The sequence below is a fragment of the Mustela nivalis genome (genome assembly GCF_964662115.1).
Source record: "Mustela nivalis genome assembly, chromosome: X".
Lineage (NCBI taxonomy): Eukaryota > Metazoa > Chordata > Mammalia > Carnivora > Mustelidae > Mustela > Mustela nivalis.
In genome coordinates, this window is record NC_139040.1 from 39,341,357 (window position 1) to 39,365,344 (window position 23,988).

At 53.4% G+C, this 23,988-nt stretch overlaps 1 protein-coding gene across 3 annotated transcripts in view; it reads right to left on the reverse strand.

Annotated features, from left to right (window-relative positions):
• FRMPD3 (FERM and PDZ domain containing 3) overlaps nt 1-18,556 on the reverse strand; it is a 74,831-nt gene extending 56,275 nt beyond the window's left edge. For all 3 annotated transcript variants that reach the window (XM_082716949.1, XM_082716950.1, XM_082716948.1), the window contains exon 1: nt 18,402-18,556. The gene's annotated coding sequence lies outside the window, so the exon portion shown is untranslated. The remainder of the gene's footprint in view (nt 1-18,401) is intronic.
• Between the last annotated feature and the right edge of the window lie 5,432 nt (nt 18,557-23,988).

The following is a 23,988-nucleotide window of genomic DNA, read 5'->3' on the forward strand; positions in this document are numbered from 1 at the left end:
CCAATGTCTTTATAGGGCCATGCCTGCCAAGCCCATGGTTTTCCGCGGCTCTCACCTGTGGCTCTCCTTTGTCCCCACCCCTCCAACTCTGCCTCTTCAATTTCACATGGCTTGAAGCCGATCCCCCCTTGTCTAGGGGCATCCTTTGGCCCTGTAAATCCCGTCTCCTTTGAGGTCAAAAGTGGGGGCTCCTGGTGGCCTGCTACTAAGTTTTTCCTGATTCCTCTTACCCAGGACAGATTTGATTTCCGATCAGGGACTCAAAAACCTTCCAGCAGACTGCACGACTGACTCGGGAGCCTGGGGTCAGCCTTGAACTCCTGTACTGGATTGTTTTTTCCTTTATGCCCTCTAGTTGAAAAGGGAGCTTACAAAAACCTTTTTTTTTCTTTTTCCTTTGAGGATTGCAAAATTCATCAAATTTCTGCTAGACCAGTTTGTACTCTGGCTGCTCCTCTTGACTGAGTGAGAAACAGTTGTAAACATCTAAAGCCTCGGGCCCAGAAAGTCAGGAATAAAGCTCCTTTCTGTCTGTCTTTTCTGTCAACGCCTAGCGGATGTGGAACGCAAGGGCACTTAGGCCATTGACCCTTTTTTTCATGACAGCGGGATTCCACAGTTCAGGTGCAGGCTTCCACTTGTTCCTTCCCACCTGGTCCCAATCAAGCCCCGCTTTTCCCACATCGGCATCAGACTGACCCATCCAGGTCCAAATCCCAGCTCCGCTGCCTCCTACCTGAGTGCCCCTGGACCCGTCATTTCTCTTCCTCTATGCCTCGGTTTCCTCATCTGGTTATACAGGGAAGGGGGACTACTCACTTTGCAGGATTGACTGGGAGGAATGAACAAGATAAGGAATGCACACAGTAGGCGCTTAATCAATGGCAGCTGTTGTTATAGCCACTGTGGCATTTGGAGATTCATTCCCCTCCCCTTCCTCTCCCACCTCTGGTCCGTATCCTGAATCCAGCCCTCGGTGGCTGATCTTTCTTTTGAGTGTGTACCAGTCTCCACAGCCTGGTGGTTAAGTGCTTGGGGACAGGAACTGTGTCTTATCCTTCCCTATCATCTTGCCTCCCTAAGAGTAGGCAATCTATAGATACTTGTTGAATGGAATTGAATAGACATTTCTCATCCAAGGCAGCCTGGCTCTTTTATGAAGGTTCTACTATGAAGGTTCTACCAAGACTGTACTAAACCATCAACGGCAGCCTCTGTCTAGGCCCCAGGAAGACTCAGGGGTTTGTGTCCATCATTCTTAAAGCCCAGCTCCCTCACGCTGGTCCTTAGCCAGCGAGACTTTACCTGCTGTCTGTGAATTCTGTGGGATCACCACCGTGAATGGGGGGAGCCCTGCTCTTTGGGAAGATGGGTGAGTGCTGGGGGAAGAGGAGCCGGGGCCAGGGGGACACTCTGAGGAACACCTACCTGGCCTCACAGATCGCACCACCATGGGCCGCTCACTGCCAGCCATGAAGCCAAAGTCATATAGAGGGTCTCGGTGAATGGTCACTTGTCAGAGCGTCTCTGTTGGCAGCTGCTCCCATTCCATAGCATTTGTGCTCTCTTCCTGCATCACATGACTGAGGGAAGGGGGAGATGGGAGCAAAACAAGATGCAAAGGCAACTAAGCCTCCTAACCGGCTGGGAGGGGACACGGAGGAGGGTGCTGGCCATGGCACATGGGGGCTCACACGCTTGGCTTCCAGTGTCTTCTAGAATCAGCAGAGGCAACGACGGCCTCACAGTTCAGTTTGGAGAAAGAGGAATCTGGCAAGGAAAAGCCACCGTCTATGGGGCCAGAGCCAAAAGGAAAAAAAAAAATCTGTTGCCACGGAACTTGACATTAGCGTCAGCCCTTTCCTTCAAGATACTAGGACTCTAGAAGGAGCCCAAGTGCAGGTATGTTATTCCAAAGGTTGACTGGCACCGCCTGCTGAATTGGCTAGTGACTCCCTAAGGGAAACCAGAACCTCAAGGAAGGGACCACGAGGCGGGCAAGTAAGTGGGGGAAGGAAGGCGAAGTCACTTCAGAATAGCCCTTCATGAATTCCTTGGGCAATTTTAAACTCTGATATCCCTTAGGTTCTATATAAAAGCAAACTATTTAGATGGCGTATATAAACCAATGTGCTGATGCGGAGGACCATTACCGTACACACTCAGTCGTACGTCATGCCGACTTACTTCAGGTAACGGGACAATAGGAAAGTGGCTCCTATGGGCAAGCAGGGGAGCTGTGTCTCATGGCTGCCAGCAGATGTGAACCCCAGTGGGCTGCGGGGAATCACTGTCCTGGTGCCTGGAAGAGACTTCACACAGCTCTCCCCATGCCCACAGATGGAGTCGTTGAAGCTCAGAAAAGTTAACACGAGGACTTTAGAACGGTTCTACAGCAAGGACCAGGCTAAGGGCATGGGGACCGTGGAGCTTGGGAGGGCACCAGGTGCCAGAGGCAGGGAAGGAGGTAGAGAGGGCAATGAATGGCCAACGGGCAGGCCGGGGCAGGTGCAGGTGGAAGAGAGGGCACCAGAGCAAGAGGCTCGCAGAGTCTTAGCTCCAGGATGTGGCACCGCTCAAGCCCCAGAAGAGTTCTGGTCTCACAAATGGGGCTGAGTTCCCTAGCCTCAGTGTGTGTATTCCTGAGAACCAAGGTTCCAGGCAGGGCTCGCTAAAACAAGATACAGAGGGGCAGGAGGTGATTAATCAAACTAGTATAAGGTTCGTAAAAGAGGTGGGAGGTTCTGACACGGGGAGAATGATTGCTGGCGAGCTCAGGATACCGGATTCCTCAGTTGCAAATGGTTTCAAGCGATTAGGTTGTTTATCAGGACACAAATTCGATAATTAGACTTTAAGATTATTTATCGGTGGCGGGGGGACGGTGGTGGTGGGAGATTTAGAGTAATTGTACAAAAGGGAAATACATAGTCTGGGGCTTGTCTCTTTCACAGAAGACCTCAAGAAGGAAGGCAGACCACACTGCCTGAATGACAGTCACATCAACTCTGGCTGCACCCAACCAAGCCAGCTTTGGGGGTTTCTATTGTCCCTTAGGGAGGCAGAAGGGGCTGGCCAGGATGTAGTCAGGGCCCCTGAAGGCAAATTCAGAAACTGGCTGCTGCGCTCCCACGCTGGTAGGACAAATGGTTACTTTCAATAGAAAGTCACTCAGAAGCTGGACCATGGCTGGCTGCTGTCCTAAGATAGGCACCCTCCCAGGACAGGGCCCTGATGACGGTGGCCCCAGGCTGGCACCTCTCTCATGTCTGAGCCAGGTGGCAGGCAGGAACTTGGCCTCGAAGAGATACAGAGAGCATCTTGCCTGTAGCTGCTATCTTGCCTCACCCCAGGGGCTGCTTCCAAAATGAGCCCCTCGCCTTCCTGTCTCTCATCTCATTGGCGCCCGAAGGAGCCTCTTCTTAGGGTGACACCAGCTCGTTTCTGACATGGGCCCCAGCCAGGGCAGGCTGGAGGATGTGTGCGGAGAGCAGGGACACTGGCAAGGAACTCCCAGGCATGGGTTCCAGAACCACTCAGTACGCTGTCCTGAGCTCAGGACCCCCTGGCTGCTGCACGCTCAGTTTTGCTGCCTTTTCCTTTTTCTGAAGCCAGGCACACTTTACTCTTGGCAGGCCAAAGGCCCCGCCAATAATGATGCAAAGAACCGCTCCTGGAGCCAGAAGAACCAGTGCACTAAGAGGCTTTTGTGACACAGGCGTTTTGCTTTCCTGTTTTAACTCATGGTCATTCATCAACAAGTATTTATTGAGTGCCTACTCAGAGCTTCGAGGGACACATAAGTTGCAGGGCTCTGCCCTCAAAGAGCTTCCAATCTAGTGTGGGGGAAGAAAGAGAGGTGTACACCGAACGGGAGAATCAGAGTGGTAACTAAGAACAGTAGCGAAGGTCCATAATTAAGGTCTAGTTTTTTTACACATAGGCACCCCATCTACGCCCAGGAATCCCAGATACTTCTCCTAGAGCCGCAGACATGTCTCACTCCCAGGTGGGCCTGAAGCACATTCGCCCCTGGGCTGTCCCTAACCGAGCTGGACTAACTGTCCCCAACTAGATCCTCCCCCCTCCCCCAATCAGCAAGCAGCCCTTGCCTTCCACTGCCTGAGCCTTCCCAAGTTATCTCGGGTCAGGGAAGAAACACCTCCATTACCAGACAGAAGCCGGTTTTACAACGCAAATGGAAGTCGGCCCTTCCCTCCTGGGGTCTGCATCTTTCAGGGACAGTAGTGCAGTCTCTCTGAAATTTTTGCTAAGTGCCTGGAGACTTGGGAGTGACAATGAAAGCAAGCGGTGATGGATGACAGGAGCTCAGCTGTCCACGGGTCACGTGGCTTCCCTCCTGGGGCGGGGGGTGGGAGGCAATTTCACTTTGAAAGATGTTTGGTTTCTGATCTCTTCCAACAGGGCAATCGGGAACAAAATCATGGAGCAGCTGAAGCTTGTGGTCCTCCCTCCCCTACCCCACTCCCACCCCAGCTTTGTTTCTGGGACCTGCTCTATGTTTCCAGACACGTGCAATGCCTTTGTTCTGACCTCTGCCTACCCAAGGCCCCCGAAAGGTGTCCCTTCGCCCCGCTCCAGGCTTGCCCCTTCTAGTCAGTGACCTGGGTAAAAGCCTAGCCTTTCTCTTCTGCCTAATGATAATGACACTTTATAGCCAAGTGCTTCTTTTCATTTTTACACCCATTACCTCATCTGAGAAAAGGTGCTTTCACATCCATTATCTCTTCACAGTCTAACTATCCTGCCAGAGAGGCTTGGTGACTGCTCCTCCTTCATCCCGGCCTCCAAGCTAGGTGACGAAGTAGGGACCCACGGAGGCTAAGCACAATAACAACCCAGCTGGAGCCAGATCTCTCTCGGGTGGGGCCCTCCATCCTGGCGTCCCCCCACTCCCACCCCGCCATACTGCCTACAGTCACACAGGGGCCTGGACCCTCTCTCTGGCTGTTCAGTCCTCACTGCAGGGCTGGCCTGGCCCCACGGCCAGCAGCACTCCACGTCCTGGCTGAGTCTGGAAGGCCGGCCCACATCCTAATTAACCTGTCTCTGATCCTGTTCACTCAGCGTTGTTGGGAGAATGAAATGAGATCATGGCTACAGGAGCACTTTGGAAGGTTATACACATCACATAGTTGTGGAGGCGGCGACATTAGCCGTAGCCTTGATCTGGGTGGCTGGAGGGGCAGGGAGAGGAAGCTGAAGATAAACTTCTCCGGCTTTCCGAAGCCCAGGCCCATCCCCCATCAACTCCTTGCCTGCAAGAGGCAGCCCCACAGTGGACTCGGTCCCTTTGCTTCCCAGGCAGCGCCGTCCCTAATCCAGCTGTCAGGTGGCCTGGCTCTCTGTGGACACGGACACTAATTCCTCTGTGGGCTAAACGAATCCCTCCTTGCCATCCAAAGACAGACCACGAGCTGCAGCGCCTACCGACAAACTGTTAGGCAGGACATGGCTAAGGGGCAGGCGAACTGAGAAGATGGACTGGTTCAGAGCTAATGCTCTTTCCCGGGCACTTCTGGGCAGGAAGATAGAAATGTAACAGCTAGATTCCCAGGCATCAGCTTTCGGCTCTCCATCTCTCCTGGCCATTGGCTCCTTTTTCTTTACATTTGGTTGGCTCCTTAGGGAGTCTTGTCATTCCCCTCGCAACTGGCAGGATTTGGAGCCATGTGGGACCAATTAGCCCTCTGATTCCAATCACAGGAGCCGGGTTCTTCCAGAAGCTCCAGAGATCCAGCATGGCAGCTGGGCCGCCAGGAGAGGCCGTCTATTCCTGGTGTCGAGGATGGGAGCCCTGTCCTTGGGGTTCTGACGTCGCTGCCCTGAGTGTCCTCTTGTAAGGAGCTCGGGCACGAACTCTTCTTCTTCTTCTTCTTCTTCTTCTTCTTCTTCTTTTTTAAAGACTTTATTTATTTATTTGACAGAGAGAGAGAGAGAGAGACCACAAGTAGGCAGAGAGGCAGGCAGAGAGGAGGAGCAGGCTCCCTGCTGAGCAGAGAGTCCGATGCGGGGCTCAATCCCAGGACCCTGGGATCCTGACCTGAGCCGAAGGCAGAGGCTTAACCCACTGAACCACTCAGGTGCCCCAATTCTTCTTCTTTTAAGGGGGCCTTGCTTTGACTAGCTGCTCCTTACTCACTTGCATGCACATATAAATCACCTAGGGGTATTGCAACAATGATGCTGATGGAGAACTGACTGAGATTCTAGCAAATTCCAGGGTGGTGCCCATGCTGCTGGTCCACAGACCACACCCGGAGAAGCAAGGATCTAAAAAGAACACAATTCTCAGACAATGGGAAGGTCACAGTCCAGTGGGAGAACAGAGGGGTTTTTATTTCACTGGGTTATGGCATCAGAGGCCCCGGTTAAAACAAAAATGCTTTCCTGGAAAAAGGACACATAAAATCATGCCAATGAAGGACTCACTGTCTGAACCAGGGAACAGGGAGGGCTCTAAGTGGATATGAAATAGGACAAGTAAGGTTGCATTAGGGAAAAGGAGAGTGGGCTTGAGTTAGCTCCACTGAAGAGTTTGGTCAGCAGAAGGACAGCCTGAGGACGCGAGACATCAGGACTAAGGCCAGGAGGATGAACAAAGACAGGAAAGTGCAGAAAACAACTCTGTCCACATATGGCTTCACTCTGGTCCCACAATGACACATTTTACAGATAAGAAAACTGAGCTTTGGGAGGAGAGATAAAGCAACTCATTTTCCTACACCATTTCTGCCAAAAACCTGTGGCCTGAGCAGATGCCCAGCAGGTGACATCGAGGAGACCAGGTGGAAGGATTCAGCAGACCCCTCCTCCACAAGTGAAATGGGACACACCCCTGTACTCTGTCACAGCGGCCTCCCTTGAGTCACCCCAGCGGAGGAGACATGCTGCAGACTCAGAACTGACCTCTCACACGCCTCAAAGTCCACCCTCCCAGGTGGGGGCTTCAGCTCATAGGGTCTGACTATGGGCCCATTAACTTCAGTCATCACCAGAAAGATGTCCCCTCACCTCCGGCTGTCCCTTGGACACCTACACTCTCTTCTCCCCACAGTGGTCTGTTCACGCACTAATGGTACCCTTCCCCTCCCTTCCAACACTTCCATTATGCCCTCTGGAACTCTCAGTCAACAGCGAATTCTCCCACGTTGCCAGTTTCTTCTCTGAACGGACCCTTCACCCTTCTCTCCCCACTAAGGCCTCATTTGTTCCTCGAGGAACAAACATCACTTGCCCACCAGTTCCCTCAAATGGAAGCTGGCTCCCCCCACCCCGACACACATTCAGATCTCAACACCTTCAGGACCTACACATGGGGGTAGGTGTCCTCCTTGGTTGCCAGTGCCACCTCCAGGCCAGTACTCCCCCTTCCTTTTGCCAGAAATCCTGCTCCTTTGAGGACCACGCCTGCGGCCCACTTCTACCACCCCATTTCCCCCATTGCTGCTCTCTACAGCTTCCTGGGTAGCCTCACCTTCACTGAGGACTTCAGTTCCTGGTTGCATGTGATCTTCCCCTCTACTCCGATCCCTACTCTGACAAAATATAACATGAACATGAAAGGTACCATTTTAGTCACTTTTTCAGGGTACAGTTCAGTGGCGTGGACTTTATCACATTGTTGGGCAACCATCACCACCATCCATCTCCAGAATCTTCGCATCATGCCAGACTGAAACTTGGGACCTATAAAACGCCAACACCCCATACCCCTCTCCTCTCCCCCACAGTCCCCAGCAACTACCATTTTACTTTCTGCATCTATGAATTTGCCGAATCTAGGATTCTCACATAAGTGGATGCGTAGGGCATTTGTACATAATGTCATCTGTGTTGTAACATGGGTCGTAATTCCCTTCTTCTGAAAGTTTAAATAATATCCCATATGTGGGACACCTGGGTGGCTCAGTAGGTTGAGCATCTGCCTTCGGCTCAGGTCGTGATCCCAGGGTTGTGGGATCTAGTCCTGAGTTGAGCTCTCTGCTCAGTATGGAGTCTGCTTGTCCCTCTCCCTCAGTCCATGACCCCCTCGCTTATGCATTCTCTCTCTCTCAAATTAATAAATACAATCTTTAAAATCTTTTAAAAATCTTTAAAGTCTTTAAAAAATAAATAATATAAAAAATAAAATAAATAAAAAATAAATAATAATGTATACATGTGCCACATTTTGTTCATGTGTCAATGGACACTTGGCTTGTTCCCACCTTCTGGCTCTTGTGAATAAAGATGCTGTGAACTTAAGTGTGCAAGTGTCTGAGTCTCTGCCTTCATGTCTTTCAGGATAGATACCCACAAGTGGCATTGTTGGATCGAATGGCAATTCTAGGTTGAAGTTTTTAAGGAATTGCTCTATCATTTTCTACAACAGCTGTGTGGCTAGCACAGTGCTAGCACTGTGGCCAGCACTGTGCTAGCCACAGTACCAACAGGTTCTGGTTCCTCCACATGCGTGCCAACACGTGGTACTGTTCTCTGGTTTTTGTTTTTTTGTTTTTTGATGATAACCGTCCTAGTGGGTGTGCCCACTCCAACTCTTGATATCATCGTTGGTGAGCTGAGCATAGACATGATGATGGGGAGGCCTCCAACAACAGCTTCCTTCACTCAATCACTCACTCCATCGTCACACCTAGACTTGGGGCACACCACCTCCCTGGTCACCCTTGCCAACATCCCATTCACTACTACCCCACTGGGGCGCCGGGGTGGCTCAGTGGGTTAAAGCCTCTGCCTTTGGCTCGGGTCATGATCCCAGGGTCCTGGGATTGAGCCCTGCATCGGGAATCTCTGCTCAGCGGGGAGCCTGCTTCCCTTCCTCTCTCTCTGCCTACTTGATATCTGTCAAATAAATAAATAAAATCTTTTTAAAAAAAGATTACACTACTACCCCATTTATCCTGCCAGTTTCCCTCCCCAGGACCCCCACTGCAGCAATAATCAGAAGCATCGTGATCGCTTATTCACTTCCCACTTGGTACTCCCTTTCCCTAGAAATCTCTTCCTCTAGTCTTTGCATCGGCAAGATGACTGTGTCACCCTTCAGGTTTCTGATTAAATGTCATCTCCTCCAAGAGGCCTTCCTGGAGCCTTTCTCCTAGTTGTTTACTTTCTTACTGTCCCCCAACCTCCTTCTTATCTTCATTTCCCTTCATGTTCAAATTAGAGCTCCTGGCCCACCATTATGATCATTCTCTCGTACCCACCTTCAACTCCCTTCCTTTCCTCTCCCTTTACTACTCTTGCCTTGCAAAACCTCATTCCGTGATGAAATCAGCTATATGCTTTCCCCATGCCTGCATCCAACTAGTTGAAGGCAGCTGGAGAAAAACCACACAATTGGGTCCAAGGCTTTCACTTTATATTCACTGTCTCCAACCTGGTGTGGGCCCTCAGTGCTGTCTGGCCACCACTTTCTCACTCTCTCAGATGACTATATCATAGCTCCTCCTCTCTCCTCGATCTTCCACACCTCTCCCCCTCCCCCACTGACCCCAACAAGCCTCAGCTGATGACCTTGCCCCGTATGTGATTGAGAAAACGTGAACCATCAAATGAGAGCTACCCCAACCCCTTCATCTTACCAACACCATGTCTATACTGCACCCCACCTATTTTTGAACCCATGATTCCCTTTCCCCTCCAATGAAAACGGGGGATGTTTCTTTTCTTCTACCAATGGCAGGTCTCTCCATTTATGCTCTGGTCCCATCCCCTCATCTTCTCAAGGATTTTGCTCCTTTGGGCATTCACTCTCTTCCCTAAATCATGGAGTTCTCCACCTCTCCGGAATCATGCTAGCATGCTGATGAAAATCACCCATTCTTAAGAAAATAAACAGAAATCACTTCCCTCCACTCTATGGTCCCCTTACACAGTCTCTTTGGCCCACTCCCCTTCACAGCAAAACTGCTCAAGACTTTGCTACACCTATTGTCTCCACTTTGTTATCTGCCACTTGCCCCTCGATCCCCTATAATCTGCCTTCCACATCCATTACTCCCCAGAGTCGTCCTTGTTAGGGTCACCAGTGACCTTCAAGGTCAATTCTCCATTCTCATCTTACTCTACCTCTCCCTGGCTGTGGACAGAGTTGGCCGGTCCCTCAAGGTGCTCTCCTCTCTTGACTTCTGCGATGATCTCCTGAGTCTCCAACAACCTCTCTGCTCGCTTTTTTCCTCGTCTCTTTTATGGGCTTCTCCTCTGCTACTTAACTACTGGATATTGCCATGCTTCCTGACTCAGTCCCAGGCCTTCCCTCCTCTGCTCTCTTTCCAGGTGATCTCACCAGTCCCCTGGCTTTAAGTACAACCCATATGCACACAATCCCACATTCTCAGTCTACCCCCACCTTCTCTGTGAGCTCCCAAACTCTTATTTCCAATGATCTATTCCAACTTCTCGGCTTTGGTGACTCACAGGGATATCAAACTCAAGATGTCTCAAGCTGAACTCTCGATTTTCTTTTCCCCTCTAGCCTAGGCCTCGCTCAGCCTTCCTCATCTCAGTATGTGGCACCATCATCTCTTTAATGACTCAAGCCAGAAACCTCAGAGTCATCCTGGAGTCCTGTCTCTCCCTTTCCATCACCACCCCCTCCCCCGCCCCCCAACAGCAAATCCCTCAGTAAGTCTTGGCAGCTCTTCCTTCACAACCTGCCCAACTCTCCCCATCTCTACGGCTATCACCTTGTTCAAGCGACCATCATCTGTCCCCTGGATTCCTGTAGCAGCCTCCTTCCTGTTCTCCCCGTGGAGATAATGCCAAGTCCAAATCAGATCCTGTCGCTCCCCTGTTTAGAACCAACCCCAGAGACCTCTCTGGGATAACATCTAGACTCTTCTCTCCTGGCCTACAAGAGGCCCAGTGTGGTCTCCTCCTGCCCTCCTTGCCAGACCCCCTCTCATGCTATTCTTACTCTTGTCTGTTACAGTCTGGCCCCACTGGCCTTTTTTCAGTCTCTGAACACATCCAGTTCTCTGCCACCTCAAGTCCTTCCTGCTTGGTATTCCTTTTTCCTATGGAAACCTCTCTCTCCAATCTCTACATGGCTGGTCTTCCACCCTTCAGGTCTCCACCCATATGTCACCTCCTCATAGAGGCCTTCCCTGAGAACTCTGGCCTGGTGATTCCCATTGCTACAGCTTGTTCATTTCCTTCAGGAGACTCATCACGATCTATATTCATTTATGTGATTATTTGTCTATAAACTCCCTAAGACTATTGACTGGGTCTCTTTTGTTCAACATTGTGTCTCCACCAACTAGTATGGTACTTGGCACCTAGGAGGTGACTAATAAATATTTTCTAAATGGGTGGATGGACGCATGGGTTGGAGTGATTTTGAAGCGTACAGATCATGATTCTTTGGGCAGTCCATGTGATGCATTACCGAACGCCTACTGCTCTGTCTCAGCCTGTGAAAGGTTTCTGGTTGGAGAGTCTGGCCAGTGAGAGAAACTCCTTAACATCTCTGGGCAGAGACAAAGGCAGGGAGGGATCTGAAGGAAAGGAAGATTCCGGGAGGGCTGCGATCTAAGAAGAGATGGAAGCTGGCATGGCTCCGGTCCTTTTGGGGACCTGAGGGTGGGAAATCTAACAGCTACTCCTTCTCAGGGAAGGAATGTTTCTTTTAAGGGCAAACAACTTCCTTTCAGAATGGCCAGAGGTCTGGGGGGTGGTGGGCAGGCTGACTTCGGATAGCCCGTCCCATTCCTGGCAGTCTCTGGGTAGAAGATCTGTTTCTTTTTCTGAGGGTTGCCTCCCTCCCTCTGTTCCTCCAGGTCTTCATGGCCCTGCAACTTCCTCCTCAGCTGAGCCTGGAGAGGCATCTTCTGGAAAACCTGCTGGTGTCTGGATTCATTTTCTGGTTGTCCAAACAGTTGCTTTTCCCCAGTGGGCTGGAATGGAGAACACCTGTCACCCGTTCTGGCAGCTCACGAGGGGCAGGTAGAGAGACAAAGGCTGTTTGTCCTTCCACAAACACCTGGAAGCCCGGAGTCACCTCACAAAAGACTGACCCTTTGATGCTTCTGGGAGGTCATTGTGGGGGACCTCTGGGAAGCACCCCCCTCCTCCCTATTGCTCCCCTCAGGGGCTACGCATCCTGTAGCCTCAGACACATTGTCTAATAGGCCCAGACACGCTCCTAAACCCTTCCTGCTGGGGCTGCCAGCCCAGTGACAGTTGTGAGGCCTGTGCCAGATGTGAGGCTGATGCCATATGGCACCGCGGGTCACAAGGTCTAAAGTGGCTGCCTCTGAGCTGTGGCAGAATTAGTTGGGAGGTCCTCGCATTTGAGTCCCCACTCACCTGTCACAGGCAGAGATGGGGGGAGGGGGAACTGGAGCAATGGACTCCTCACAGGAGCTGAGAGGAGTTGTTGTGTCCTTCCGGAGAGCCCTGGGGACCCCAGCCCCCACTGTCCACATACCACACTGAAGACTTCCACTTCCGAGGGAGGGAAAGGCAGAGATTGAGCCAGACCCTGGGGAGAGGACAAGGAATGGAGGGGAAGACAGCTGGATGGGAAAGGGGGTCAGGCAGGGCCGGGGTGGGGGGGAGGGGACATGACAAGAGGCAGAGAAAAACACAGATATGGAGAAGTGAGACAAGAGGATGGCCTCCAAGACAGGGAAGGAGAAAGGACCTGATTGAGGAAGGCAAGCCTGGCAGGGAACCCTTGGCCACCAACTCCAGTCTGCATTAGCCCTTTGCAGGTTGCTCTTTAAATGCCCAGGTCACCCCCAGCTCTGCCCTCAGTCTCTCGCAGCCATGAGAGGGCCACATGGCAGGCAACGAGAACCTTCTGCTACAGGACTTGGGGTGATCAAGCTCCTTGGGGAAGGGCACTGTGACTACGCACCACTGACACCACTGATGGCCCTGCCCGTCTCATGGATGGGGCCATGGTGAGCCAGGCGGCCCCTCTGAAACAGCCTGAGGAAGACACCCAGGACGCCATCCGAACTTGGCCTGATTCCCCAGCCGCCAGAGGCTGTGTTTTTTTCTTGTGAAAGAGGATGAACTCAGTTGGAGAAAATCAGAAGGGGAGAGGATTCCAGAAGGTGGGAGGGAATGGTCATGATGAGAAAAGTAGAATTGGCAGAGAAGGGAGCAGCAGACCTGAATTCTTCCCCTCAGTGAGCACGTCTCTCCGAGGCCAGGCCGGGCGGCAGTGCTCTGGCACAGAATGCTAGGCCAGGAGAGGGTCCCTGGCCACCCAGCTCTCTCTCTCTCCTCTTGGATCCTAGCCGCTAGTCTGCCAAGGGCTGAACTGTAAACAAGGCTTGGAGGCCCGAGAGGGGGAGCAGGTGTGGGCAGGAGCTGCTGGGAACATCCCAACAAGTGGCTGCCTCCAGGAGCCAAAGATGCAGGGCTCAAATCGCGCCCTTCAGGGGGCTGCCTGGCAGGTTCTGGCTGTACAGGGCTCCCAGCAAAGCCTCCTGAAGCCAAACAGGGGCCTCCTTGGCTGGCTGGCTGTGCAGTATCCCTCCTCTTTGTGAGGCTGTCAGGCACTGATGGCCTGGGCCACCAGCCTGGGATGCCTCCAGGCCCTGACTCTGGTCAGACGGCCAAATCCCACAGTTGGCATGGACCTGGGAGGTTATTTACTTCACCCTTGCCCACCCTCTACAGACTTCCAGAAGCGGCAGGGAAAGGCTTTCTAGAGAAGGGTCTGCCTTTGGGCAAGTCCGCAGGGCAGGAACGGAGAGCATGCTGGTCTGGAGACAGAAGGGAGTAGGGGGGCTATGGCAGGGGTGTGAAGATGACAGCGGGAGTGGGGAAGGGGGTGGAGGAGGGGGAGGGGGTGGAGGGAGTGGTGGGCCAGGAAGCAGGAAGCTGAGCCAACGCAGGGAAATGGAGAGTAAACATTTGCTCCTCTCCTCCCTCGCTCTTTCCCTCTGTCTCATCTGGCTCTGCTGGGGCAGAAGGTCTTCTCCCTAGTGCCCCCGTGGGGTGCCTGTGAGGAGATGGGCAGGCCAGTCTAGTTATATCTGGACAAAGAAAAGCCTACCTATCCCGTGGCTTTGCCTCCATGCCCGTCTGCCCTCTCCTTGCCTGACAGGACGCAGGTGGTATCTGAAACCCAGGCACCATGCCCAGCAGGCACCAGGCTGACCTCCTGGGAGGGAGCAGACGGGAGCAACCCTCGGCTTCCCCCCCTGTGCTCTGTCTTTGCGCTGTCGCTTTTCCTGCAGGAGTACCTGGGTGGGGGCAGTGCAGGAAACGGGCCAAGAAACAGCTCCATAAAAGAAGTTATGTGAGCAGAGGCCTGGTAAGTTCCTATCACCCAGCCTGGAGGTGTCCTGAGGTGCCAAATACAGCTTCAGGAGCAGAGCCCTTCTATTCTGCCTGATTGCCTCTCCCCGCTGATGAGGAGGAAGGAATGGTAAGGTCTTTCCTAAGGAAAAGGGAAGAGCCTATGGAATCAGAAAAGGGGGAGGGAGGTTGGTGGACCCTCTGCCTAAGAATATAAGCCAAAGGCATGAGCAGGTTCAGAGTTAGTATCTCGGAGAGCATGAGCGAGCACCCAAGCACTCTGCACTTCTGTGATGTTAGTCTGGGGTGGGGTGGGGGTGCCTGTTTCCTGGAGGTGGGGACAGTCAATTTGCAAACTTCAGAGAGACTGTGGGCTTGTCTGGTGAGGATGGTGGTGGTAAGGAGATTGCGCCCTACTCTCCAACCAGGCTTGGGGAGAGACATTATCCTAGGGGATCCTGAGAGCTTGCAGGCTCCCTACTCAGCAACACAGATTCAAAAACGGACCCCAGAGTTGACTCACTAAGGTAGAGAACCAGAATCAGGCATTTCAGAAAGAAGAGAGAAGGGTAAGAAAAAAAGGGTGTTTTTTGGTTTTTTCTGTTTGTTTGCTTTTGTTTTGTTTTTGTTTTTCTTTGCCTGAGCTTCAGTCACCCAGAACGTTCTATTAACCAGAAAAGCCCTTCCCCAGGCATTCAGGTTTTGGGGTTTTGGCATTTCAGTGTATTTGTATTTTTTTCAGTGATTAAAATCTACAGAGCTGGAACTCTGTTCCAGAACAAGACAAGGTCTGTTTCTGCCTCCCTTCTTGTAAGAAGAATAAGAGCGGAGTCTCTTGCTTGAGCAAGGCTCTGCCCACCAGTTTTTAGATACATTCACTCAGGCATGCGTTATTCGTAGATTCAACAAAAATTTACCAAGTACCTGCTATGTGCCCAGGCATGGTGCTGAGTACTGGAGACAAGAAGAGAAAATAGGCCCTTGAGGGAGGCTGCAGTCTGGAATGGGGGGTGCGGGGAGGTGTGGGGGGGGTGTGGGAGGTGTGGGGGGCGTGGGGAATGTGGAAGGTGTGTGGGGGGGAGGGCAGGTATGTGAACAACATAAAACCGTGTGTCACCTGGAACCACAAGGGGCAGCAGAGGATGTGAGGAGAGTCCAGAGTAGGGCCCGTTGCTTACCACCCCCACGAATTCCAGCAGACACACACCCTGCCAGGCTAAGCTGAATGGGGAAGGTGAAGAGGGGGAGTCCAGCCAATGGTCAAGGCAGAGAAGGACATTCCAGGAAAGGAATGTCAAACGTGACAGCAAACAAATAATAAGGACGATTTAGGAAAGAGGGAAACTTCTAGGTATTTGAGCCACTGCAATGAAAAGAAGAAATCAGAGAACCAATTCAAGCAAAAGTGAAGGGAGTCTTCAGTTTCTGGTTGCAGGAATGAGGGCAGAGGACTTATGTGACCCACGGGTTCCTTTCATGCGGCTTTGTGAGATGATGTGCTGCACTCAGAAGAGGCCACACTGACAGCCAGGGACACCGCCCAGCCCTTGGGTCGTCAGCCATGCACCCTATGTACTACCCAAAAGGTACACATGGGAGGCCCCCCCACCGCATCACAGAAGGAAGAGGGAAGGTTAGACCACCTACAGATACACTGAGACGCACCCATGGTAATGGAGACCAAAGTCACAATGCTCCCATACCCTATTATGCCCACACTGAAGAGGGCCTGTGGAAGCCAGCTCTATCCAATGGGCCGGGGCCCATGGTGGGGAGCTAGCTACCAGCAGAACCACAGCAGGACCACAAGAGAAGCAGGAAGAGCCCCTCCCCTTGGGACCTGACCATATTCTGTTCAGCCCACAGGGACTACCCTGGGGGAAGGAGGGATGACTTATTAACAAGCGCTGGGCAATTCTACTAGGCAAGTACAGGCAGTGTTTCCTGCTGCTGGAATCCTGGCCAAGAAACAAGCCCCCTCTCCCTCCCCAGGAGGTGGGAAGACAGCTTTGCTCAGCATTGCAAGTAAGGCTCCAAAAACTTTTCAGAAAATAATTCCTAACAGAGGTACTCAGATAGAGCCATAATGTTGGATTAACAACTCCAAGCCAGCAGACCAGACACTTGTCTAATTAATAAAACTTATAAAGCAGAACAACTTATTGATGTTACAGGCACGACATTAAGTAGTACAACAAAGCCCAGATCCATGCAGAATGCTGCATGCTCTTTAGGAAACCCTTTCTTCTGCAACCTGTACGATCCCTTCTTTCATACCAACCTGGGCTCAGGAAAAGAGGGAACAGCGCAGAACTCCAGGCAACTGGCGAGGGTGGGGGGCAGCTCAAGGGGCCCAGCTGGGGTAGAGGAGAGGTGATCGGGGCATTTCTACTTCTGGCACACATCTCCCAAAGCTTAGCTCCCGTCTGGGCTCCGGAGGTAGTGGATCCGGGCTGGAATCCCAACTCTGAGGCAAGTTACTCAAGCTACCGAGTCTCAGTTCCCTCATCTGTAAAAGGGGGCTCCTGCTAGTACCTCCTTCAACCCACCTCCGTAAAGATTGATTATACAAAGTGAGCGCTCCATTGATCATGGCTATTAGCAATGATTATTAGATAAGCACCTACCAACAGGGTCTGCCTTCCTGTTGCAGCCCACTTGGTCTGCCTTTCCCCACAGAACGTAATGAGGGTGGTTCAGATCTCTCTGGACCTTGAGCCCTGACCTCAGATCTCCAAAAGGACTTAGCTTTTCTGTGGGGGAAAACGAACCACTTTCCTACTTCGGCAAAACCCATTTCTCAGAACATTTCTAGCGGTTAATAGTGGGGCTGCTAAGTAAGACAGGGTGGAAATTCCAGCTCTGGTTCTCACCGGCTGCGGGGACCTGGGGCTTGTCCACCTTTCAATTTCCATCTTTTCCATTTCCTCATCTGTCAAATGGGATAATAGGAAGATCTATTTCCTGGAAGGGGGGGTTGGGTTGTGAAGCTTAAATATAATACATGCCCAGCACTTTCAACTGTGGCAGGCACACAGAAAGCTCTGACTGAGTGCCAGCTACCTTCCTTATCATACCAGGATTCTTACTGCTACCTAAACAGCTTGTTAGCACAATGCTGGGCACAAAAGTGATCAGTACCTACTGTGACCATCCCTACCGTCAGTAAAGATGAGTGACTGGTGGCAGAAGAAGGAAGGGGGATCTTTTCTGAGCATGGGTGGCACTGAGTGACTTAGGATAAACTCACCTTTGTGATCTCAGCTGTCCCCCAACCCCCCCCCCCCCCACAGCTCAAGAAGAGAAAGTGGCAGGTATGTGCCTGCATGTCCCGATCTGGAAGGTTTCTACAAGTAATGCACCACTTCATGGGATGATCTTGTTTCTCGGCCTCATGATGCTGCGTGAGCGCTGAGAGCACTCCAAGGAAGGCAGGCAGGCGAGGGGGTCGAGGCCCTGGGGAAGCCAGGGTCTTGGGTACAGGAAGCCTGGAAGCCTGGAGTGGAGGAGACGGGAGCTCCTCTCTCAGGGGCAGGCGGGAGGGTGGTGGGAAAGATAGGCTGGGGCGTGGAGGGGGGGAGCCCTGCATAGGGGGAGCGGGGGGAGCGGCCCGAGCCCCGGATGGGGTCGCCCCTGCCCCCTCGCCAGGCGCTGCCCTCCCGGCTTCCCGCTCTCCTCGCTCCTGCTCGCCCTCCTCGCTCCCCCCCTCCGGCGGAAAACTTCCTGCTCGCGCCGCCACTTTTCCACGGGCGTCCACATCCTCAGCCCCGCGCATCCTGTCCTCTAGTCTCCTCGGTGCGGAGAAGGGGCCCCGCGGGCTCCCTGGGGGGCTCTGGGCCGGGTGGAGGGAGGTTGGCTCCCGACGCGCCAACTCCCGCCATTGACAGCGGGCGCCGAGGGGGCGCGCGCCCGGGACCGGGGGGGGCCCGTGCCCGCGCCTCCCGGAGTCACTCTGAGGGGCCGGCGGGGGCCCAAGCGCTCCGCTGCCGGGCCCTGGCCCCCCACTCCCATGCCGTCCCGTCCCCTGCAGCCCCCAGCCTCCGCAGCCGGGTGCCACGCTTTCCGACCCCTTCCCAGGCGAGCCCGACCCCGGCTGCTCGGAGCGCCGTACTTACTGTCGGCGCCCTCTCTGGGCCGGGGCTGGGCTGCTGCCCGGCCCCGGGAACCCTGTCGCCGTCTGCCCCTCGCGCTGCCCCGGGCTGTGCCCCGCGCCGACCGTAGCGGCCGCGGCGTCTGTAAGAAGAGAAAGATCACGACTGCCTTAGAAACCCAGCCCCTGCTGTGACTAGAATCTTAAAGAAGGAGGCGACTGGCTCGGCCCCAGAGCCGCGGCTGAGGTGGCGAACTAGCGAGGCCTCTGGTAAACACGGCGTCTGCTGCCTCTCGGCAGCCCGCAATCCGCCGCGGAGGAGCCCCCCTCCCGTCCTCCCCCCTCCTCCGGCCGCGGGGCGGGGGGGCGCGGGGGAGCCGGGGAGGGCCGGTGCGGATAATCCAGCTGCGGCCAGGCGAGCATTTGGGACCGGCCCCCGTGCTCCACATCCATTTTCCCACTCGGGCATCCTCCCCAGCTCGTAGAAATTAAAACCGACGTCCAGGGGTCGAAGCAAATAACCTCAGATACACGGGCTAGTAATAAGTGTGTGTGTGGGGGGGGATCTCAGGTTCGCTGTCGCCTGCCTCAAAAGCCCCTCGGTGCTGCTGCAAAGCAACATTTGAATACCCACGTCTCCACTTCCCGTTTCCCCCTTTCTGTGACAGGACTTGTGATAAGTAGCGACTCCAGCTGATTTGCTGGGGACGGTGGAGGTGGGGACCCCGGGAAGCAGGATACTTACTGTCTGCAGCGCCGGGTGCCAGGGAGTGGCCATCCCTCTCTACCTCAGATGAGTCACCTACTGTGTGCCTGGCCTTGTGGGACACCGGAGAAGGTAGAGGACTTAGTCCTGGTCCAGGTGCTATACAAGAGATAGGCACTGAGCCTGGGAGGTCTGGGTTACGCTAGAAGGATCGAAAGGGGAGGGGTGCAGAGGCCCTAAGGGGGCCAGCAGCCAGTGTTCTAACGGAGCCTCTGGCAGGGACAGGAGGAGAGAAGAGACTCAGAGGGACGGGGTGTGGAGGGTGTTCCTCCTATAGGGCTGATTGTGACTCCTTCCTGGTCCCGGAGTGAGGGCCCACGTCACTCATTCCTCTTTCAAGTGTGCGTAGAAAGCAGCCAGTGGGGAGATTAAGCCTTGTGGGTTCCCTAAGGGAGCTATCCTCATCTTCCTACCTTGACAGTGACATCTGTGAAATGGGAACCATCTCTTACTTCTTCCTTTTTGGTCAAAACAACGAGACAACACAGTATTCCCACCCTTCCATTCTGATCACACAGAAAAGAGCAGTCTGTAGTCCACTCTGCCTCATTCCTGCTTATCCACTCAGTCATTCATTTAGCAAACTTTATTAGCCTCTCTTTATGCCAGACAGCATGCCAGATGCTGGGCACCTCCATGATTCTGTGGGGGCGTCCGCACCCATGGGAGGGGGGAGGCACACAGGACTGGAAGTTTGGAAACAGATTTTAAGTCCCAGTTCTTTGCCTAAATAGTTGTGTGACCCTGGATGAGTCAAGTATCCTTTTGAGACCTCAGTTTTCTTGTTTGTTAAACAGAGGTAATAACACCTTCCTGTCCTAATTCACGGGGGTGTTTGTGAGGCTCAGTGGACATAATGGTTGCGAAGGAGCTTTGAAAAGTATAAAGCCACTAGACAAATGTCAAGGATTAGTCCCTCTCCGAGGTGGAAGCAGGGCTGCTGGGAAGTAAAGCTTAAAAGAATTCCTGGCTGACTCTCCCAAATTGATTGCACTGAATGCCGTCTTCCCCGAATCGCCAGTCCTGCACCTGGGCAGGAGGCTCAGCTCTGTGAAATATCGTCCGCCCTCAGCAGTGCCCCTGACACTTGGGTTAGTGATGGCCTGGCTTTAAGCCAGGGAGATTGTTTGGGGGACTTGAGTGGACCCAGGGGACAGTCTTGGCTCTGGGTCTCTAATTCTCTAATTCCTGGTAACAGCCACGTCCCTCCCCCAACTGGAGCCCACCAAGCCCAGGACCACACACATTTAGAAGGGTAGAAACCCCTTCGAGGCCTCCAGAGACACTCCTTTAGGGAGCAAGAGGCTTATGCCAGACAGCCCAAGCTGGCATTGAGGGTGGAGGCTCTCTCTGGCAGGGAGCTAGGAGTTCTGGGTTGGCCTGGCTAGCTGAGATCTATAGCAGAACTAGAGGAGCCTCCAGGAGGGTCTTCGGCTGGCTCAGCTCACCCCAGCAAGCCACCTCAACCTAAATAGGCCACAGTCTAAATTACGACACCGTGCTTGCTGTGCAAATGCAGCTTTGAGCGAAATCCCCCAAGTTCCCAAAGCACTCTCCCCAACACCCTGCCACTCCAAGTGAACACAGACTCTAAGGAAACGCCAGCCAAACCCTTTCCAGACAGATCGGATAGCCTCTTTCCTCTCTCTCCCCCTTCCCATCAGACTGTCACCCTGAAGCCCCTTCCCTAAGAAAGTGCTAGAACTGAGGAGGAACAGGAAGGGGGCTCAGGAGCCTGGGCACCAGGGCTGCCCAAGCCTGCAGTGGCTCTGCCCAGCTCTGGAGCCACAGGAGAATGGAAGTCAGAGGCGGCAACAAAAAGGAGCCCAGTCTTGGCCAAGGCACCTTCAGCTGGCAGGTGCCTTGGGGAGGCGCCGAACAGGCCGACTCCACACACCCAGCCTCCCTTGGCAGTCTTGGAGCCCCATTCCTCTTGCAGCTGAGGCTCCTCTCAATGTCTTCATAGATTCGCTTGTCACATCCATCTCTCCCAGGCTGCTCCTCTTAATAAAGTGCCCCTGCAGCCACTCTAGATAGCCCAATGTTATCCTTCACTCTCCCGCCCTTCTCCCCAGCATGGGCCACACAGCAGTGATTCAGGCCTCCTCGGTCACAGTACCCTCTTGGAGAAACGTTTCCTGAGCACCTGAGCCAGGGTATGATGGAAGCTTTGGGTGTGGGCATATCAATTACTCCTTCTTGCCGCCCCCCAACCCCCACCATGGCCTGGGCTCTGGATTCAGATCCTCAGCCGGAGTCCGCAAGCCTACCTCAACCCGCGTCCTCTTCCAGGGGCCGGCTATTGCTACTCTCCTCCAATGACATAGCCTGAGTCCAATTTGCAAAGTCTTTCTCTCAATGATTGTCAATAAATCCCACACCTATATCCCCCTGAAAGACCGGAAAGCTTCAAGATCCAAAGGAGAGTCTCCCTTGATGGTGAAATTTCAGGCAGAGTGACAGGCAACTGAAAAGACATATTTGATCACATCATGTTTACCTACGGGTAAGGCTGGCCCTGAGGATATTCTGGCATTTTCCCTCGGCTATAATGAAGACTTGGAATACACTGGGCGCGGAGCAGGGACATCTTGCTGCTCATCCCGGCTCTGGAGCTAATTAGATGTACAGCCCTACACTTTCCCTTTCTAGAGCTCGGTCTCTCCATGTCAAAAGAGAGCTGATCTGTAGGGTCCTTTCCTATTCTTCCCAGGCTCAGATTCTAGGCTATACAGCACTGAAGTAGCCTGATATCTCCTCCAGCACGGGCCCTCATTCCAGAACACTAGGCATGGCACTGTGTGTGCACAGGAGCTAGATGGGGGCAAAGGGCTGGCGCTGTGGGCGTGAGCCTGACCTTGCTGTTCAGCAGTGCAACCAGGGTCCGACCCACCTTTGCCAGCGAACAAAGGTGGAATCTGTTCATTGCTCCTGCCCCATCTTGCAGACAGGACCCTCAGGTGGCCAGCAGCAGCTCTCTGCAGGTTAATCCATCTGGTGCCCTCCAGGGCTGATTCCAGCTGTCCCAGGTCAGGGCTGAGCTTACCAGTGAACACCTGTCCCATGATACCATCACATCTTCAGATTTTACATTCCTGACTTAGTGATCACTCAACACGCCCCCACCCCCACCCCCACCGCCAGGGCCCTCTGACGGGTCCCGGACTCCTTCTGATCCAGCAACCAGAGGGTTAATGCCTGGCCAGAAGGGGCCCACAGGAACACTGCTCTAGTTCTAAGGGGCAGTTCATCCTGCCTGGTCAGTGTCCAGGCCATACACCTATAGGGATATTCTTAATATCACCCTCCTCTGGGATTCCAGTTGTGTCTAGTGCCCCTCCCTCTTTCCCAGCCATTTCTCTGTGAAGATTTGTCAAGGGCTTCGCAGACAGAGGGATACCCTGCTCCTTGTCTCTGAGTCATGTGGGTCCTGGTCTTGAAAACCATGGCTGTCTGCAGAAGGAAAATAAAGAAGCCGCAAGAAGTGGGGGGTCTGGCTCTGTAGTTAGTAGCAGCTGCCCTGGTGACCCTCCGCCTTGTGGTCTGGATCCAGTTGCCAGCGGGTGAAGGCAAATGTGTTGAAGTTGGAGGCACCCGTCCTCCTACTAGTCCCCAAAGGGGGCACTAATTCCGTATCCCACCGCCCATGGTTCCCTTCTGCTCTTCGCCAGAGCAAGCTTCCCTAGCACTGAAAACCCCCCTCGCTTGGCCCCTGTCTCCCTTCCCTCTGCTATTCTTCCGTTCCCCCTCCCCCATGCCAAGGCCTGGCTGCTCCAATGGGTGCTTTGCCCCTGCGGTGCGAATGTTCTGTTCTGGCTGGGCCCTGTGTTAATTTGCTCGCATTTGTGAGCTGCTTTGTTAACGCGCATGGCCTTTTCTCCATGTGCAATGCTGTTTCTCTCCTGCCTCTGTTACCTCCCCACCCACACCCTCCTTAACCTTGTAATAACGGGCCCTCCCCTGTAGAGAGGGGGTGAGGCTCTTTCAAAGCCCTTCCTTGTGGGCGCTTGGTAGGTCAGTCCACCCACACCACCGCTGAGAAAACAAACAGGGTGTTGATGACTGTGCCCTGCAGGGCTGGGGAGAAATCTGGGGCTCCTAGAGGTGACAAGGCCAGTCTGTGTGGGCAGATACTGTGTGATCCTAGAACCACAGCTGTTACCCGCATGCTTAGGCCATCACTATGGACACTGCCCTCTGAGGCCCCAGCCAAGTGCCCAGAAAACGGCACAGAGGCGTACGCATGCATATCCAGTTTTGTTTAGGATTGTGTGTGTGTGTGGGGGGGGGTCACAGAATCTCTCAAGGCCGGCCCCCCCACTGCATCAGTCTTTTCTAAAAGCTACCCCAGTGTTTCTCAAATACACCCAGGGGTGGGGAGAGAATCATTGCCTGAAGGAAGACAAGGGTGTAAAAACTTTAGCAGCCGAGAGCGTTCTTGAAAACCATGGCTGTCTGCAGAAAGAACTGAAGGTAGGTAGAATATGGACGCTGGCCTTGCTTCCCTGCCTCAGTTCCCTCCTTTTTGCCTGAAGGGAACCATCCTGCAGGCCTTCTCAGCCCTTCCCCAGGCCCTAGATGGCTGGGTAAATCACTCGGCTCTGAGCGTGCTGTGTGGAAGGGTATAAAGAAAGAGACACGTCCCCCTCCCCATGTATACTTGCTGGCCAATTACTGTGTAAGTGTAGCCTTAGAATCTTCTGCTGGCAGGGGTGGAGCTAAATTCCCTGAGTACGGCTGCGGGTCTCTCCGGAGGTGGACGGAGACTTTCATGTCAATCACCTAGGAAGAGATATTCCTCAGGTAAAAGATGGGAACTCCCAAGGAATAATAATCACCCTAACCG